Genomic DNA, 21,124 nt, shown 5'->3' on the forward strand with positions numbered 1-21,124 from the left:
TGACTCGTCCAGGTAAAAGCCACAACCCCTAAACTTGGATGACATCACCCTTCTTACGCAGCTTGAAAACATAACATACCTCGCCAGATCCCTAATTCCCTGAAATACATGTAAGTTGGAAAAATCAACAATAATTGTTGAGCGAGTTCATGTAATGTGAGTATGTAAAACCTTTGTAATATGAAAATCCCTGGTATGTAGCAAATAAGGAAATAAAGAGATCACCAATGGTTTGCAAGGACATTGATATGTGTGAAGTGCAGTAGGAAGACTCAAACCTAGCAGATTTTTGCGTCGGGCTCAAAGTCACCCCGAGGTCCGTTCTATTGGGCCTGGAGTTGGGCTCGCTACACCTAGATAGATCTACCGCTAATGACCCTCGGTCCTACAAGGAGGATTAATGGCCTCTAGTTTCAGCCTACTCACTCACATGATCTAAGTAGTAACCCTCCTTACGCTAACCATACCATGTAAAAAGTACTCGTAATCATAGTAACATGTATTTCACGCCCGAAGTATAAAAACTGAAAACAGTTAAGAGAAAAGGGAAACATGAACTCACAGAAGTGCGTCTCGAAATAGTCAATCTGAAACAACCTGCTGCGTGACGACCTACACGTATTAACCTCTATTAGACGGACAGTCGGGCCTTGGCTTAAGGTTTAACGTCTTTGGGAAATAGTTAGGCAACTATTTCGTATTTACACTTCTTAATTGTTTATTAATTATATTCCTTCCTAAGGATGGGGGTTTTAATACATGTGCGTTTTTTTTATAACTTCAAAAAATATTACTAAGTCTCACTTAATAAAATATATTTTAATTCATTTGTCTAAAATATTCTATCTCCAAAATATACATATTTTTCCCAAAAATATTATATTTCACCCCATACATTTTCCCAAAATAATACTTTTATCAAAATACGCATTTAAGAGTATTTTCTGAAATTGCATAAGTTACATTTTAACGTTCGTGTGGTAGTAATAATACCGGTGTAACTTAGATATTTATTTGTAAAGGCGTTGGTATTATTTTGGAGTCGTTACTTTTCATGATAATTTCAGTAATATTATTGTTACTCTAAAAATAATATATATATAGTTCACAAAATAATCATAAATTCACACAAGCGTTTTACTATGAAATATATATTCTAAATATATATTTAACAAATTTTATTTATGAAAATCCACCTCCGACACTTGGAAATTTTGTAATAAAAAGCATGGCGAATTTTATTTGGAAAAACAAGTTAAAAATATATTTATAACACTTGTCACAAAAATATTTCTAAGTGTTATTTTCTGGAAAAATTTCGCCAGAGTTTCTTCTGTAACTGGAGGTGGCCACGCTTACTAGCGTATCATTTTCTTTTCAAAATTCAATCAACAACTTTTCAATCACCAATATACAATATTCAAACATCCAACTTGCCAAAAATAAGTATAAATCGTAAACACATGAACTTGTAAGTTGTGTAAAATTATGTAGTAACTTTCCAACATTTTTAGTAGATCTTTCTATCTTTAAAAATAAAACCAGTTTCTTGAAAACTTTATTTTTAAAGAATATGTAACTTTACAACTTCTCGTCCAAAAATTACGAAAATATTTCTTGGTTAAATCTTTTGTCACACAAGTGTTTACAAACTTGTTTGTTTGCAAAAATGCCTTTAGTTTTGTAAGATCCGGCTTTTAAACAAGATTTGCATCTTACACTTGGTTCTTTGAAAATACCACTTGTAGATCTTTAGATCTACTAGTTTAAAACTCCATTTTACAAGAAAATCACTTTTACACAAGTTCATGCTTATGTGTGGAAGGGTTCATCATCTTGCTACTTTCACACTTAACATATTGCTAGTTCATGTTCCATGAACATGATTTAGCTTGGTTAGATGACGATCCGATCCACTACTAGCAACAAACAGCATAAAATAATCATTTCTAAACAAGATTCACAAGATTTACACCAATAGGTACTCTTTATCCATCAAGTTTATCTTTCATTCAAGACTTTATGTTTTCATCTTTGGTGTTCTTGATTTTTATCCGTTAAACCTCTTATTAACCAGTTTAAACATGAACAAGAGAGTGTTTAGAAGCACTTACAACTAGCTCAAGGCTAGGGAAGAATCAAAGCGAAAACTAGGTGGATAAAAGCAACGTAGTGAGGTTCTTGAGATTCCGAAAGCACCGGGCCTCCTCGTATGATCTCTAGCACTTTGGGTTGTAAGTGGAACAGCAAGATCGAAACTCGAAGATGATGGTGGGTGGGTAAGTGTTCTCGGCCGAACACTAGGAGAGGGAGAGAGATGAGAGCAATTTTTTTGTTAAGTGTTTGTGTAAATGAAAAGTGTGATCTCTTGGTTATACTTATAGACCATAGAGCTTTAACCATCATGTAACATGCCATCTTGATACTAGACAAGAATGATTATAATATTCAACAAATGTGGGGTGTGTCCCCTTGGGGAACCAATCGGTTAGGGGGGGGGGTTGTGGTTTGATTGGAATGGATAGTTAAGTGTTTAGTTTGTTTAGTTAGGAGTTTAAATTAGTTATTAGTGTGTTATGTAATATAACGGGGGTTAGGGTGTTCGGGGACCCTAACTAGCTCAGAAAAGCAAAAACAATGTCATTGACAATATTTTTATGTTCCGGGTAAAGTCCGGTTGTTCGGTTGGATATTATTCCGTTAAAGTGCTAATTAAGCATTTAGAGTGTCTTTAATATTATTTATAGTGACACAATGAATTCCCGACACTTTGGAAAGTGTCTAGTATTATTTTCCTATGTTTTTGCACTTTACTAGTTAAATAAAATGCTGAATTTTGTAATAAAGTGCAGAATTTTATATTTAACACATGTTTTAGGCACATCCGGTCACTATAACTATCACCTAGTGACGCAGTTCTACAATCCTCACCTTCCTACACTCCCTACTAGTGTAGTAATCTATTCCCGGCTCATACTGGCCTCAGAGACAGTGTCTGTCTAGTGCTGGCTATGTCAGCATGTTTACTGGGTTATCCGTTCATTGTGCTACCGTGCTTTTGTGCATCAAGTTTGTCACTATAGTTTTGTGTGAATAATGGAGTGACAGCAATAAAGTATGATGCATGATTATGTATGTATCAGAAATCAAGTAGCAGTTTATTCACAACCGTAAGCAACCACAGTAATTAAGCATTAATTAAATATTAATTAATTCGTACGGATACCTGTTTTGGTGAGGGTTGTCACATTCTCCCCCCGTTAAGAAAATTTCGTCCCGAAATTTTAGGCTCTGCTTCTAGTTGCAGGGGTCTTAGGAAATAAATGGGGGTATTTCTCTTTCATTCGGTCCTCACGCTCCCAAGTATATTCTGGACCGTGTCTTGCATTCCAACGAACCTTGACGAGCTTGACACTGCTCCTGCGGGTTTTGTTTATCTTCCAATCGGTAACCTCAACCGGTTCCTCGACAAAATGGAGCGTGTCGTCAATATGAATCTCGTCAGCGGGAATGACAACAGTATCTTGCGTTGGACTCTTCTTCAGATTTGATACATGGAATGTATCGTGAACACCATTCAGCTCGGCAGGTAAGTCCAATTTTTATGCCACTAAACCAATTCTTTCCAGAATCTTAAATGGACCAATATAACGCGGATTCAACTTTCCACGTTTCCTGAAGCGTGCCACACCCTTCCAGGGTGATACTTTCAACAATACCATGTCACCTACCTCAACCTCTAGAGGTTTCCTTCTTCGGTCCGCATAGCATTTTTGTCGATCGCGACCGCCTTGATGCGGTCTCGGATCTGTGCAATCTTATCTGTGGTTTCCTGGACCACATCAGGACCAACCAATTGTCTATCACTGGCATCAGACCAACAAAGCGGTGATCTGCACTAGCGGCCATATAGAGCTTCAAATGTCGCGGCTCCAATATTGGTGTGGTAGCTGTTGTTGTATGAAAATTCGACCAACGGTAAATGTTTATCCCAGCTACCACCCAAATCCATAACACATGCTCTCAGCATATCTTCCAATGTCAGAATAGGTCTCTCGCTCTGTTCATCGGTCTGTGGGTGAAAAGCGGTACTCAGATTCAACTGAGATCCAAATGCTTCTTGGAAGGATTGCCAAATCCTTGACACAAACTTTCCATCTCTATCAGAGATGATCGAGAGAGGCACTCCATGACGTGCAACAATCTCTCTCATGTATATTTCAGCTAACTTGCTTGTGTTGTCTTTCTCTCTGATGGGTAAGAAGTGCGCGGATTTCGTTAACCGGTCCACTATTACCCAAATAGTGTCATGACCTTTTGGCGTTCTTGGCAACTTTGTTATGAAATCCATTGAAATCTGTTCCCATTTCCACTTGGGAATCTCAGGTTGTTGCAGAAGTCCTGAAGGCTTCTGGTATTCAGCTTTCACCTTGGCGCACGTTAAACACTTGCTAACATAAACAGCAACATCGCCTTTCATCCTGGGCCACCAATAATAATCCTTAAGGTCCTGGTACATCTTATCCGCTCCTGGGTGGATAAAGTACCGTGATTTGTGAGCTTCATCAAAAATAACTTGTCTCAAATTACCGAACAAAGGAACCCAAATCCTTTTCACGAAACATAACGTTCCTTCCTCGTTTGGCATTAACTGCTTCTCCATCCCACGGAGATATTCCTCTTCAATGTTTCTTTCTTTCAGAGCCTCTTTCTGCGCGGCACGAATGCGCAGGGAAAGATCCGTTTGGATAATCATCTCCAAAGCCCTAACCCTTATGGTCTTGATCCTTTCTTTTCAACTTAGGGCGTCAGCGACCACATTCGCCTTCCCTGGATGATACTTGATCTCGCAGTCGTAGTCGTTCAATAATTCGACCCAACGTCTTTGTCTCATATTCAGCTCCTTCAGGTCGAATATGTGTTGCAGGCTCTTATGATCTGTGAAGATTGTACACTTTGTACCATATAAATAATGTCTCCAAATCTTCAACGCAAATATCACTGCGCCTACCTCTAAATCATGCATGGTATAGTTCTTTTCATGTACCTTCAATTGGCGCGAAGCGTAAGCTATAACTTTCTGGCGTTGCATCAACACACAACCCATCCTTGACATGAAGCGCCACAATATACCACGAAATCATCAGTTCCCTCTGGTAGTGCTAAGATCGGCGCATTGCAGAGTTTATCTTTCAACAGCTGAAACGCTTCTTCCTGTTTGATTCCCTAATCAAACTTCTTATCCTTCTGCGTGAGGAAGGTCAATGGTTGAGCGATCTTTGAAAAATCCTTATTGAACCTTCGATAATACCCAGCCAAACCTAAGAATTGTCGAATCTCGGTTGGCGTCTTTGGAGTCTCCCAATTCTTGATTGCTTCGATCTTGGTGGGGTCCACATGAATCCCATCCCCATTCACCACATGTCCAATGAATTGGACTTCGCATAGCCAAAACTCGCACTTCTAGAACTTGGCATACAACTTTTCCTTTTTCAGCAACTCCAAAATAGCTCGTAAATGCTGTTCGTGTTCAGCCTTTGTCTTCGAGTAAATCAGAATGTCGTCGTTAAACACGATCACGAACTTATCCAAGTATGGCTTGCAGACTCGGTTCATTAGGTCCATGAAAACTGCAGGTGCGTTCGTCAACCCAAACGGCATAACTAGGAACTCGTAGTGTCCATAGCGAGTTCTAAAGGCTGTCTTCAGAATACTTTCCTCTTGTATTCTCAGCTGATGGTAACCAGATCGCAAGTCGATCTTCGAGTAATAGCTTGAACCTTGCAGTTGGTCAAATAGATCATCAATCCTTGGCAGAGGATATCTATTCTTGATCGTCAACTTATTCAACTCCCAATAGTCAATGCACATACGAAAGCTACCGTCCTTCTTCTTGACAAACAGAACTGGAGCTCCCCGAGGTGAGAAGCTTGGTCTGATGAATCCTTTGTCTAACAACTCTTGAAGTTGTGTCGATAATTCCTGCATCTCAGACGGTGCAAGTCGATAAGGTGCCTTGGCTACAGGCGCGACGCCTGGAACCAAGTCAATATGGAACTCTACTTGCCTTTGGGGTGGCAATCCTGGCAAGTCCTCTGGAAAGACTTCAAGATATTCCTTCACGACAGGGATGTCTTCGATTTTCGGCTCAGCAGCATTCTTATCCACGATGTGTGCCAAGAAGGAAGCACATCCCTTCTGTAAACACTTTCGAGCTTTCAAACAGCTAATGATTCTTAGAGGTGTATCGCGCTTTTCTCCATGAACTACGATCGTTTCTCCACCTTCTGTTGGGATGCGAATGACCTTTTCGCGAAAAATAATCTCAGCCTTGTTGCTCGATAACCAATCCATCCCTACTACCACATCGAAGCTTCCAAACTTGACCGACAGTAGATCCAAAGTAAACTCACGCTCTCCCAACTCGATTACACAACCTCTGACAACTTCGTTGGCTTCAACCAGCTTTCCATTAGCCAGTTCAATTGAGTACGGGATATCGAATTTACTAGCAGTTAACCCAAGCATATTCTTAAACTCTAATGACACGAAGCTATAATCGGCACCAGTATAAAACAAAACAGATGCAAAGCGTTGGTTTATAGGGAACGTACCAGTAACAACATTGGGATCCTGGCGCGCTTCCCTCACCTTGATGTTAAGGACTCTTCCCCGTTCTTGGTTCAAACCTGGGCAGTCCCTCTTAAAGTGCCCAATTTCACCGTAGTTAAAACTACCCAATTTTTGACCATTACCTCCTCCGTTCCCAGCTTGATTGTTGTTTTGATTTCGATTCGCGTCCCCAGCTTGATTTGCATTGTTCCCTCGGTTTCCATTGCCTCCATTATTCCCTTGTGGATGATTTCCATTACCACCACGATTATTGTTCCTATTACCAAAACCTCCTTGACCTCCCCGGCCTGCACTAGCCCAACAATTATCCTTCAAGTGGCCAACTTTTCCACAAGCTTCACATACTTTTGGCCCACACCGGCCAGAATGATGACGTTGGCAGGAGTTACACTTGGGTAGTGAACCCATATAACCTTTTCCTTTCTTCCCAGCACCGGTTGCAGCTTGGACCGGTGTGCTTGATTCTCCTTTCTTGCCAACACTGCTTGTACCCTGCTTGAAATTCGAGAACTTCCCTTTGTTCTCGCCAGATGACTCTACGTGAGTCTCCTTCTTTTTCTACTCAACATTCGAGAACTTGTTTAAGCGAATGGCCTCCTCAGTAAGAGCCACGCTCAGATCGATGGCCTCTGTGATGGTTGCAGGCTTGGAAGTAGTGACCATACTCTTGATCTGGGGAGCTAAACCCCAAATAAAGAGCTCGATTCGCTTGAATTCTTGTGTAACCATATAAGGTACCACATGAGACAAGTCGTGGAATCTCTGAACATATTCCGCGATTTTGGGACCTTCCATTTTCAAGTGCTAGAATTCCGTTTCCAGCTTCTGAATCTCCGCACGTGAGCAGTACTTTCTTCGCATAAGCTCTTTCAGCTCGTTCCACGTCATCGCGTAAGCTGCGGCTTCACCAAGAGTTTGCACTTGTAAGTTCCACCAGGATAGGGCTCCATCCAAGAATAGCCCAGAAATGTAGGTCACTTGCTGGTCTGGAGCGCACTTGCTCATTATGAGAACAGACTCTGTCTTTTCGGCCCATCTTACAAAAGCAACAGCACCTCCGGTGCCATCGAAGTTTACGGGCTTGCAGTCCAGGAACTGCTTGTAAGTGCACCCATGAGGTGGATTGTTATTGCCGTTGTTATTCAAATTACTTCCGCTGGTTCCTCCTTGTGAGGCTGCATACTGCGCAATGGCGACAACGATGATCTGTTGGAGTTCTGCCTCGTTGGTAGGCATGCGTGTCTGGCGTCTTGGAGGCATCTTCTAAAAGATGTGTTTACGTAGGTCAGGCCATAATAAGTAAATGGATCATACGTATTCTATTCATCAACACATAACATCTCATGTTATAAATAAACCAAACACATAACCTCACATGTTATAAAATATAAACAATCGATCCAACATCGCATATAATGAGAATACTGCAATTGCGCTGTCATAAATCGAGACCACAATGTAAGGTTTACAAGGTTATAACTGTATCGTACATCATCAGTGACTAAGGGCCACATCGACCTAGTCCAAACTATCTAATCTGAGTCAACAACAACCAAAATACAAAACATTAAAAGTCACAATATCAAAATGCGGTCTCCCAAAAATCTGTGTAATCTACACAATCACGGTCCTCTCATCAAAAGTCTACCTGCGTCGTACAAAAAGGCCTAAGCTGATGGCGGTGGAGGAGGGGGAAAACGAGAAAAGAGTAAACGTCGCATATGAAGCCAATCCTCCTCCATAGCGCGATGAGAGCGCATTAGATATGTTATTTGCTGCTCAGGAGTCCAAAAACGAGCGGCAGAATCGGGAGATAACGGACGAGGAGGGTGTGATACGGCGGGTGGAGTCTGGTGATGTGTGTAAAATGCAACATATAAATTACATCAAATGAGGCATAAAACTAACCCTTTTTAAGTACTAATGTTGGAAAAAGAGTGTTTTTGTCTTCCTTTTGTATTTTCAGGATGAAATGAGCTCAAATACACAAAAGAAGCAAAAAGAAAGCTAATTCTAGCATAAATACAAGAAAAGGAACAAAAGTAGATTGCCCGAACCATCAACGGCATCCTCCCAAGCAAAGAAGAGAAAACAGAAGACTGAACACGCCCCGTGCTCAGCCAGCACGGGGCCGTGCCCAAGAAGCAGGAGAAAAGACAAACCTGTAGAAGCTTCTATTGCCTACCACGGGGCCGTGTCCAGTGAGCACGGGGGCGTGGCGAAAGTACAGCAGGCGCATTAATTGTAATTGCGAATTACAATTAATGAAGAGAGAGAGTGTCAGACGGGCACGGGGGCGTGTCCAGCGGACACGGGGCCGTGCCCAGCCTTCTGTTCAGCCTATAAATAGGAGTGCTTGGTTTCATTCCAACTCATCCCTTGGCACACCACCTCTCTCACACTTCATCCACCACCCACCACCACCATAACACCATCATCCACCACCATCATCCATTGTCCATCGTAGAGTGTGTGAGTCGTCTCGGGATCCAAGATTGATAGTAAGAGTTCTTGACAATCAAGGCCATGTTTGCCTAAGTCTCTTACATCACTTGGTGAAGACAAGTGTTTAGTATAATACTTTTTATTTTTAATCTTTTGCACTTTTTATTTGGTTTTGTATTAATGACTTTAATAACTAGTTACTTATGTTGAAGGTGATCTTTCCTTATCGTTTGTCCGTGGTGTCTTGGCATTATTTTACTGTCTATATAAAATAAAAGATTTTCACCATTCATATCTCCACGGTCTATATGGAGGTATGTTGGCTACCTGGTCGGGGGTTAAGGGAACGGTTTGGTAAGGGTCTTGCCCTTGTTCAGCGTTTAGAGGTCCTGCAAAGGACCTGGGTCAAATTTAGTAGGATCTCCTTCAATGCCCATAGGTATTGGATGGCGGGGATCCAAACTCTTTGACACCCTCATAAGTTAACTACTATTAATACTATAACCCGGCTATTTAGGACTGTATCCCTGCTGACTCAGACTACTTAGCCGAGGGTAACGTCACCGCCAAAAGCGGGGCCTACCATAATTTGCATTAATAACTTAATTCATTATCTTCCAATAATCCAACCCTTTAGGATTGTATCCTTGCTGACTCAAACTACTGGGTTGAGGGTAACGTCGCCTCCAAAAGAGGGGCCTACTACAATAACTAAGATAATCTCTTAAACAAGTGCAAAAGTGCGAAAATAATCAAAGGTTATACTAATACACGAGTCGGATCCAAGTGATTCATCTTGTCTATCTGTTTTTATTTTATTTTTATTTTTCAGCATCTAGTTAGTTTTTATTTTTCTAGTTTAAAAACCCTTTCTAACCTTTTTGATTTGATTAGACGTTGAGGATAAACCGGTACTAAAAGCTCTTGTGTCGTTGGACGACCTCGGTATCTTACCAACACTATACTACGTCCACGATGGGTGCACTTGCCCATATGTGTGTTTAGTGTTAGTGAATATCGTGTTTTATAAATTTAAAACTTGGCTAAAAGTGTAAAAAGGGCTTAAAAATATACATCAAAAATATATCACACTTCACGCACATCAAGTTTTTGGCGCCGTTGCCGGGGACACAAGGATTTTAAGAAAGCTTAAAATCGACGGCCTAATCAGTTTTTCAAAACCTTTTTAAAACGCGTGCACATTTTTCTGCATTTTAGTTTAGTTTGCATTTACAGTAGCCTGAACACGGGGCCGTGCTTACTGAACACGCCCCCGTGCTGCATATTTTTAGTTAGATACCCAGATACAGAGTCTGAACACGGGGCCGTGCTCACCGAACACGCCCCCATGCTCAACGTGACCAGTAACTTTAATTAAAACGCCCAGATACAGACCCTGAACACGGGGCCGTGTTCACCAGACACGGGGCCGTGTCCAGCCTCTGTTTCCGTCTTTGTTTTTGTTTTCTGGTCCCGAGACTCAGTTGTGGTCTGCTGAGTGATTCTTATGGATCAATACTCAGGAGATTACAACTACACCTATGATGAGGATGATTATAGGGGTAATTATTGCACTAATTGTCGTAACACATGCTCAGTTCAATATAATAACTCATATCAACCATCCATCTCATACAACTACTATGAGGAGTCTAGGTACGAGCCATCAACTTCATACACATCCTATGAAGACCAAAGGTATGAACCTCCTTCCTTATACTCATATTTTGATGAACCAAGGTATGAACCTTCATATTCATACTTTGAAGATTCAAGATATGAGCCACCACCTTCATACACTTATTATGAGGAACCATGGCGTGAACAACCCACCTCATATGAGAACTATGAAGAACAAAGTTTCGAACCTTATCCATCATATATTTACAATGAAGAACAATGGTGTGAACCATCTACTTCATATGAGTACTATGAGGAGCCAAGGATCGAACAACCGGATTCAAGCTTTGAGGATCCAAATTCTTTTTCTCTCACCGAAGTGACCAATAGGATATTAGAACACATTAAAACTATCGAACGTTACATGAAAGAATCTCGCGCAAGGGAAGAGGAGTCCCGCGCAAGAGAAGAATTAAATTGTAATAATAACGTGGAGATAGTTGAAAATGTAAAAATGGAAGAACAAGAAAGTGAAAAACCGACACATGAGTTAAACAACGAAAAAGGTGAGTCCGATAACGTTAAATTACAAGAAGAGTCTAATTTTGAAGAAATTAATCTCTTGTCACCTACTTTCGAAAATCATTGTTTAGTAACCCCTCATGCCAAGTTTTTAAAAGAGTTAAACACTAGTGCTAAAATCAAAGAAATAGTAAGTGTTAAGTTAACTAATGATCAAACCTCGCTAATAAAAGAAGATCCTTTTGAAATTAACATTACACCGGTTCCATGTTTCTTTCAAAATTCATTTATTAGTAATATCACCATTGATAAAGATCTTTGTGTTAACATAATGCCTAACTACATTTTTGAAAAATTAAGTATTAGTGACTTTACTCCACTTCAAATACCCATTTTTCTATCCGATCGAAAAGTGATAAAATCAATCGGTGTAGTTGAAGATGTTTTGGTTCAAACAAATCAAATGGTAATCCCAACCGACTTTGTCATCCTCAATGACGCTCCTTTAGTCTTGGGAAAACCTTTTGCACAAACTCATAAAGCTTTGAAAAACCGGAAATTCAACAATCTACCTCTTCAGTTAGGGGCATTCAAAAGGAGCATAGATCTTGAGCGTTCAATGAAATATCCTTTTGGTAATAATGACCCCCTAATTGAAGATGAAGCTGAACCACCCGATACAACTAAAGAAGATGACCACTTTGTTGAAGAAGAAATCGCCATAGAACAAACCTTTAAGGTTCTTGATCTGGATGAGCCACAAAATAAGGTGTCTCCTAAAGACCCACCCATTGAGCTCAAAGAACTTCCTAAAGGTTTGGAATATGCTTTTCTAGACAAAGATGGTAGTTTACCTGTAATTATTTCTTCTAAATTAAGTAAAATAGAAAAAGAAAAATTAGTTAATCTTCTTAAAAAACACAAAAACGCGATCGCTTGGAAGCTTGTAGATATTAAAGGAATAAGTCCTTCCATGTGCACGCATAACATTTTAATGAATGATGATTACAAAACAGTAATTCAACCACAACGAAGAGTGAATCCCAATGTACAAGAAGTGGTTAAAAATGAAGTCATCAAGCTACTTGACGCCGGACTAATCTACCCTATCTCCGATAGTCCGTGGGTGAGTCCCGTCCAAGTAGTCCCAAAGAAAGGAGGTATGATGGTGATAACTAATGAAAAAAATGAATTAATACCAACAAGAACCGTCACAGGATGGAGAGTTTGTATAGACTATAGACGATTAAATGAAGCAACAAGGAAAGACCACTTTCCTTTGCCCTTCATTGATCAAATGTTAGAACGACTATCCGGTCATAAATTTTAATGTTTCTTAGATGGTTTTTCAGGTTACTTTCAAATACCAATAGCACCAGAAGACCAAGAGAAAACAACTTTCACGTGCCCCTACGGAACTTTCGCATATTGACGCATGCCATTCGGTCTATGTAATGCACCTGCAACATTCCAACGTTGTATGGTAGCCATTTTCCATGATATGATAGAAAAGACAATGGAAGTCTTCATGGACGACTTTTCTATCTTTGGAGACTCATATGACCAATGCCTCGATAATCTTGAACGAATGCTATCCCGGTGTGAGGAAACTAACCTCGCCCTTAACTGGGAAAAATGCCATTTCATGGTAACAGAGGGAATAGTACTCGGTCACAAAATCTCAAGCGAAGGAATGGAAGTCGATCGAGCAAAAATAGAAACTATTTCTCGATTGCCTCCACCATCCTCCGTAAGAGCAATCAGAATTTTCTTAGGGCATGCCAGATTTTATAGAAGATTTATCAAGGACTTTTCAAAAATTTCAAGACCTCTAACAAAATTACTTGAAAAAGATGCACCTTTCATCTTTGACAAGGAATGCAATCAAGCATTTCTAACCCTCAAAGAAATGCTAGTCAATGCACCTATCATGATAGCACCCGATTGGATGTTTCCTTTCGAAATCATGTGTGATGCAAGTGACTTTGCCGTTGGAGCAGTCTTGGGACAAAGAAAAGAAAGGCATTTCCACCCAATTTATTATGCTAGTAAAACGCTTAACGATGCACAAGAAAATTATACAACTATAGAAAAAGAATTACTAGCAGTGGTGTTTGCTTTTGATAAATTCCGTTCTTACCTTGTTCTTTCTAAAACTGTAGTCTATACAGACCATGCAGCTATCAGGTACCTCTTCAAGAAACAAGACGCAAAACCCCGTTTGATCAGATGGATTCTACTCCTCCAAGAGTTCGACATCGAAATCAAGGGCAAAAGAGGAGCAGAAAACACTGTTGCAGATCATCTCTCACGCCTAGAAGACCCAGCTTTGGAAGCGACCAGGGACGAGCAAATCAACGAAAAATTTCCCATAGAGTCCTTGGAAATGATGGAGAGTAGACAAGAACCATGGTATGCCGACTACGCTAATTATCTAGCTAGCGGTATAGTCACCAAAGGATGGCCGCATCACCAAAGAAAGAAATTCTTTGCTGATGTAAAGCATTACTTTTGGGAAGACCCTTATCTTTTCAAAATGTGTGCCGACCAGCTCATCCGAGGGTGTGTCCATGGTAATGAAGCACGAAGAATTCTCCGTCACTGTCATGAAGGTCCATACGGAGGACATCATGGTGCCGCGAGTACCGCACGAAAGGTATTTGATTCAGGATTTTATTGGCCAACCATTTACAAGGATGCACAAAACCTTGTAAAGACATGTGATGCTTGCCAAAGATCAGGTAATATTTCTTCCAAAAACGAAATGCCTCAAAATGGCATTCTCGTTTGTGAAATCTTTGATGTGTGGGGACTCGATTTCATGGGACCTTTCCCACCGTCAAAAGGAAACAAATATATACTTGTGGCAGTCGATTATTTGTCTAAATGGGCGGAGGCCGAATCTCTTCCAACAAATGATGGAAGAGTAGTGGTAAAATTTCTGAAAAAAATTATTTTCTCGTTTCGGAACACCAAAAGCCTTGATAAGTGATAGAGGTACTCATTTTTGCAATCATCAACTCGAAAAAATATTAACAAGGTATGGGGTCTATCACCGGGTCTCAACAGCGTATCACCCTCAAACAAATGGGCAAGCCGAAGTGACTAATCGAGGTTTAAAACGAATAGTAGAAAAAACCGTAGGACTAAATAAAAAGGAATGGGCTGACAAATTAGACGATGCTTTATGGGCCTTTCGAACTGCTTATAAAACCACTATAGGCACAACCCCATATAAGCTCGTCTATGGAAAAAGTTGCCACTTGCCAGTAGAAATAGCTCACAGAGCCTACTGGGCAATAAAAAATGTAAACTTAGACTTAGAAACTGCAGGTAAAAATCGATTTTGTCAAATGAATGAATTAGACGAATTAAGGAACTATGCATATTCTAACTCCGAAATTTATAAAGAAAGGATGAAAAATTTACATGATAAATATATTAAGTCTAATGAATTTCGGGTAGGAGACCAAGTTCTATTGTTTAATTCACGACTACGATTATTTCCTGGAAAACTAAAATCTAGGTGGTCAGGACCTTTTTCCGTCACCCATGTTTTTCCTCACGGTGCAGTAGAAATTAAAGCTCGAAATGGGATACCATTTAAAGTCAATGGCCAACGGCTAAAACTCTACCGAGGATCCATTGAGGATGAGGAAGAGGAGATCTCGCTTCAAACGGTTAACGAATAAAATCAACATCATACCCGACATGTTAAGAACAGGCAAGTGTACATCAAAAATCGGTAAGTCTTCTAACCATTTTCGGAAAAAAAAGGGGCATGCACACGAGCACAAAAAAAAAATATTTTGCTTGACACAAGGCCGTGTCCGCTGGACATGGGGCCGTGTCGAGGCAACTGTCGGGATAAAACCCTCTTTTCATAACAGTTACCTCATTCCACACGTCCCGTTTAGCCGAAAACGCTCTGGTTCCAGGCGATTTTCCGCAGATTTTCGACGTCACTCCCACGTTTAACAACATCAAGGTATGATTCTATCATTTTTAGTAGTTAGATTAGTTACTTGCATGTAGTTAAAACATCAAAAATTGGGGAAAAATCTAGGGTTCTTCATGTTCATCCGGATCGAACTTCAATTTTTTGATGCAATTTGTTAGAAGTAGTTTAGATTAGTGTAGTAGGAAGTAAATAAACATATATTGTTGATAGATTCGTCTGATTTCCTACTAAAACCTCAAACCCTTGTTTTTGAACCGAAAAAGACGAAATTGAAAGGGTAAACGGTTTATTTTGGGAAAAACGACACTTAGGTTTCATTTCGGGGGAAACCGCAACTACTTGGCTAAAAATTTTCAGGTTTTCGGAACCGGGACGAAAAATGAAGTTTTTGGGTTACAGACGCCTGGACACGGGGCCGTGCCCGCTGAACACGGGGCCGTGTCCAGCCCACTGTTTGCAGTTTCTTTAAAAATTTCTTTGTTTCGTACTAACTTTTGGTGTATTCTTTCAGATGTCAAAGTTCACAAGGTTCAATGCAAGCGAACTCGATGCTAGGGCGAGATATGAAATACTTCAAACAAGACCCGAGGAACACCCTAGGCGAGCATGTACGGACCTGTTAACCATGGTGAACCAGCTAGACCGATTCAACAACATCGTGACAGGACCACTAGCAGTTGCATTGAACATTCGGCTTCGGTCGGTGCATCAATGCACCATGGAGTTTTACAGTACTTTCGCTTTCACTTCGAGGTGTGACCCGTTTGACAATGAAGGGGTCGCATTTCGGTGTGGCGGGACAAAGTACTCGATCTCCATGGCACAGTTTGGAGCTATAATAGGACTGTACGGTGAAGAGGAATCGGGAAATGAGGAAAACACTGGGGGATTACGAGACTTGGATGAGAATGAACGTCAAGCCGCATGGGCCCAAATCGGTGAAGGAATCTACAACCCTAGCAGCACCAAGAGTACCAAACTGAGGGACCCGCTATACCGCTACATTCACAGGCTCCTCAACTACTCGCTAAACCAACGTCACGACAGTAGTGGCGTTGTAGGGTTGAAAGATTTGGTTGTCCTTCACTGCATCCACAACCGGAAGCCTCTCGATGTTCCATATCTCCTGTTACGAAACATGCATCTCAATCGCCTTGCTCGCGCTCCAACACCTATCTTCTTTGGGGGATGGGTGTACCGTCTTTTCAAGCATTTCACGAACATTCCAAGGTCCTTTGAAAGAAGTCCATGGTCGGCACGAGTTGACTACCACATTTGCCGAGCCATGAACTTACTTTATGAGGCGGAAGACGGGACGGTGAGCTTCCAAAGAGCACAAGGCTATGCATGGAACCCACAGGAGGCCCTAGTTCTTCATGCACCACCTCCCCAATACCAGTACCAACCCCATGGCGATCCGGGTCAATCCTCCTCACAAGGAGGCGGTTTTCCTAACTTTCAAAGCTTACATGATCTTTTGCAGGAAAACCTTATGTGTACCAGGAACACCTACAATCTCGCCAACAACACATACCACCGGGTCGGAGCTATTGAGCGCAACATCAACGATATACAAGATGATATCGGTAGCATCCGGGAGTATATGGCGGGACATGGGGGTGGAGGTGATGATAGCGATGAAGACATGGAGTAGGAGGTTTGAAGGAACAAGGAGCGGGTTGATGGTGAGCCCACAGGTTTAAGTACCCTTTTCTATCGAACAACTTATGGCCTGCGTGCCAAATGTTGAACAATTTACTTTCCTTGACTACTTTTTATTTCCGTTTTATTTTTCTTTTACTTTATGCTTGGAGACAATTAACTATGGTAATGTAGGCTGTTTATGTTGCTTGGTGTGGTATTGAGTGATGAAACAGGTACAAACCAAGGGTTGGAGTGCTAAACCTTAGCACTTACAGGCCAAAATGGAGAAACCGGGAGAAGAAACCTGTTTTTCAGGACTACAGACTGTCCACACGGGGACGTGTCCAGCCGACACGCCCCCGTGTTCACCTCCCAGACCTGCTGTTTGGTTACTGACCTGCAACTGTTTGCCAGACACGAGGCCGTGTCTAACCAACACGCCCCCATGTTCACCTTCTGTAAGTTTTCATTACTGGCAGTTCACCACGGGGTCGTGTCCAGCGGACACGGGGCCGTGTTCAGACTGCCAGTAACATAAATCTTTGCTTTTTAACACCACATTACACATCCAATCAACCTACAAATTTATTTTGGGACACATTGAGGACAATGTGTAATTTAAGTGTGGGGGGGAAGCTAACACCTTGAAATTTTGCAAGTCCTAACAACAAGCCTTACACAAAACTCTATTGGAACCGCTAAACACCCCAAATTTTTTTCAAAATTTTTCATTTTTTTTTACTTGTCTAAAGTTTAAGTTAGGAATCCTAAGATTAATAAGGTTATATTTTTACAAATTTTACAACCGAGAGCGTCGTGATAACAAGAACCAACATAAGAAAATTATGAAATGGCATAACAAGTCTAGTTAAAATTTGATTATATATACTTGATCACATTAAAAAAAAAAAAAAAAACCCCATTCCCACAAAAGTGAGTTTTGAGCCTTTATTGAGCATACAAATTTACATCCTTAGACTAAATGCTCATTTTTCGTTTCTTGTGTGAATAGCCGCTTGGTTCTTACAACTCTAGAACTTGCCACGACGATTCATTCCCGGTCCTTATCAACTTAAACCCAAGTAAGTAAATGATGGAGGCATTAGGACTAACCATTTTTCTTTCCACACCATTATTTTTCATTTTTTTTACCACCTACCCAAAATCCCCCTAGTTAACCCCTTTGAGCCTAAACCTTTCATTTCTTTACCCTTTTTCACCCACCAAAAAATGAAAAAAAAAACCTTTTTTATTTTTCACCCTTTATTTTAGTAATAAGCTCGGTTTTTCGTAAACTCATTCTTTTTCGTGGATCAAAAAAAAAAATTGATGAAGTTGAAAAAAACAAACAAAGCTATGCAAACAAAAGCTTGTTTGGAGAAATACTTCAAAGAAAAAAAAAAAGTCACCAAAAACAAAGTGTTTTACGAAAACCGACGCTTTTTACGCTTTTCGCCCTTTTACTAACCACTAACGCAACCACCCACCTTTAGCCCAAGCCTAACCCTTCACCCAAAAAGTCCTCTTGATATCTACAAAGGTATAAAGTTAAAAAGGAGGAAGATTGATTGCTTGGCAAGCTTATGGTAGGAATAAGTTCCATGCCGCTCTCGAGTGATTCACTAAAAATACACCTTCGGCCGAGTGTTGAGTGATCCCCCGTGAGGTATGTGAACTTGTATATAAATGAAATTTTAAAAAAGATATGCTATGCCCTAATAAGTAATTTATCTTATGAAACGTTCTAAATAAATCATAACGAATAGGATTGTAAATAAACAAAAATAAAACCCAAAAAAAATCTTGGATTCCCGACACTCTATGACAAGCCAAAAACCTTCTCTTCTACCCATTCCATTTGGGAGTGTAAGCCACATTTAAAGAGTTTTGCTTGAGGACAAGCAAAAATTCAAGTGTGGGGGTATTTGATGTGTGTAAAATGCAACATATAAATTACATCAAATGAGGCATAAAACTAACCCTTTTTAAGTACTAATGTTGGAAAAAGAGTGTTTTTGTCTTCCTTTTGTATTTTCAGGATGAAATGAGCTCAAATACACAAAAGAAACAAAAAGACAGCTAATTCTAGCATAAATACAAGAAAAGGAACAAAAGTAGATTGCCCGAACCATCAACGGCATCCTCCCAAGCAAAGAAGAGAAAACAGAAGACTGAACACGCCCCGTGCTCAGCCAGCACGGGGCCGTGCCCAAGAAGCAGCAGAAAAGACAAACCTGCAGAAGCTTCTATTGCCCACCACGGGGCTGTGTCTAGTGAGCACGGGGGCGTGGCGAAAGTACAGCAGGCGCATTAATTGTAATTGCGAATTACAATTAATGAAGAGAGAGAGAGTATCAGACGGGCACGGGGGCGTGTCCAGCGGACACGGGGCCGTGCCCAGCCTTCTGTTCAACCTATAAATAGGAGTGCTTGGTTTCATTCCAACTCATCCCTTGGCACACCACCTCTCTCACACTTCATCCACCACCCACCACCACCATAACACCATCATCCACCACCATCATCCATTGTCCATCGTAGAGTGTGTGAGTCATCTCGGGATCCCAGATTGATAGTAAGAGTTCTTGACAATCAAGGCCATGTTTATCTAAGTCTCTTACATCACTTGGTGAAGACAAGTGTTTAGTATAATACTTTTTATTTTTAATCTTTTGCACTTTTTATTTGGTTTTGTATTAATGACTTTAATAACTAGTTACTTATGTTGAAGGTGATCTTTCCTTATCGTTTGTCCGTGCTGTCTTGGCATTATTTTACTGTCTATATAAAATAAAAGATTTTCACCATTCATATCTCCACGGTCTATATGGAGGTATGTTGGCTACCTGGTCGGGGGTTAAGGGAACGGTTTGGTAAGGGTCTTGCCCTTGTTCAGCGTTTAGAGGTCCTGCAAGGGACCTGGGTCAAATTTAGTAGGATCTCCTTCAATGCCTATAGGTATTGGATGGCGGGGATCCAAACTCTTTGACCCCCTCATAAGTTAACTACTATTAATACTATAACCTGGCTATTTAGGACTGTATCCCTGCTGATTCAGACTACTTAGCCAAGGGTAACGTCACCGCCAAAAGCGGGGCCTACCATAATTTGCATTAATAACTTAATTCATTATCTTCCAATAATCCAACCCTTTAGGATTGTATCCTTGCTGACTCAAACTACTGGGTTGAGGGTAACGTCGCCTCCAAAAGAGGGGTCTACTACAATAACTAAGATAATCTCTTAAACAAGTGCAAAAGTGCGAAAATAATCAAAGGTTATACTAATACACGAGTCGGATCCAAGTGATTCATCTTGTCTATCTGTTTTTATTTTATTTTTATTTTTCAGCATCTAGTTAGTTTTTATTTTTCTAGTTTAAAAACCTTTTCTAACCTTTTTGATTTGATTAGACGTTGAGGATAAACCGGTACTCAAAGCTCTTGTGTCCTTGGACGACCTCGGTATCTTACCAACACTATACTACGTCCACGATGGGTGCACTTGCCCATATGTGTGTTTAGTGTTAGTGAATATCGTGTTTTATAAATTTAAAACTTGGGCTAAAAGTGTAAAAAGGGCTTAAAAATATACATCAAAAATATATCACACTTCACGCACATCATCTGGCACTGGCACGGGAGTCACTGAGCTCTCTCCAGCTCCTGTACGCGACGGGTCAGCGCCTCCTGCTGTATCATGAAAGATCTGAGAATATCCTCTGTAGAATACCCCATGTGATATGGGTGATATGGATCAGATGGTGGCATAATGGGGGGCGTGGTCCAGAGGAACGGCTCACTAGATGGAGCGAAGGATGGTACAGCAGATGGTGTAACAGACGGAACAAAAGTATGGTGCGGAGCCTGGGGTACAAACTGGTCTCCTCCTGACAGGAAAGGTATATGACCAAATGGCTGACGAGATGAGCCCTCTCTAGAACGTGGCGGAGGGATGTCCTGAAGAAATGTAACAAGAAGGTCTGCGCGATGCACATCTGTGATGTGTGTGGGAAGCAAAGGAATATCAATGGGAGCTGAAGCAGGGGCTGAAGCAGGTGTAACAGGTACCACGAAAGGTGGGTAATCATCGTCATCGTCTATCCACCCATTGCGGGTCTGAGCGTATCGTGGATCAATATGGGTCGCAAAAGGTGCGTGGTCGAACATCACCGGCACTGGATCAGGAAGAGGTGCGACAACAGGATCCTCTAGCAAAAGTGGGGCATCAGCAGGAATGTCAGCAATATGATCATCCACCAACGGTGGAGCAACAACAGGATGATCGTCAACAGGTATA

The sequence above is a fragment of the Helianthus annuus genome, chromosome 16 (assembly GCF_002127325.2).
Source record: "Helianthus annuus cultivar XRQ/B chromosome 16, HanXRQr2.0-SUNRISE, whole genome shotgun sequence".
Taxonomy (NCBI): Eukaryota; Viridiplantae; Streptophyta; class Magnoliopsida; order Asterales; family Asteraceae; genus Helianthus; species Helianthus annuus.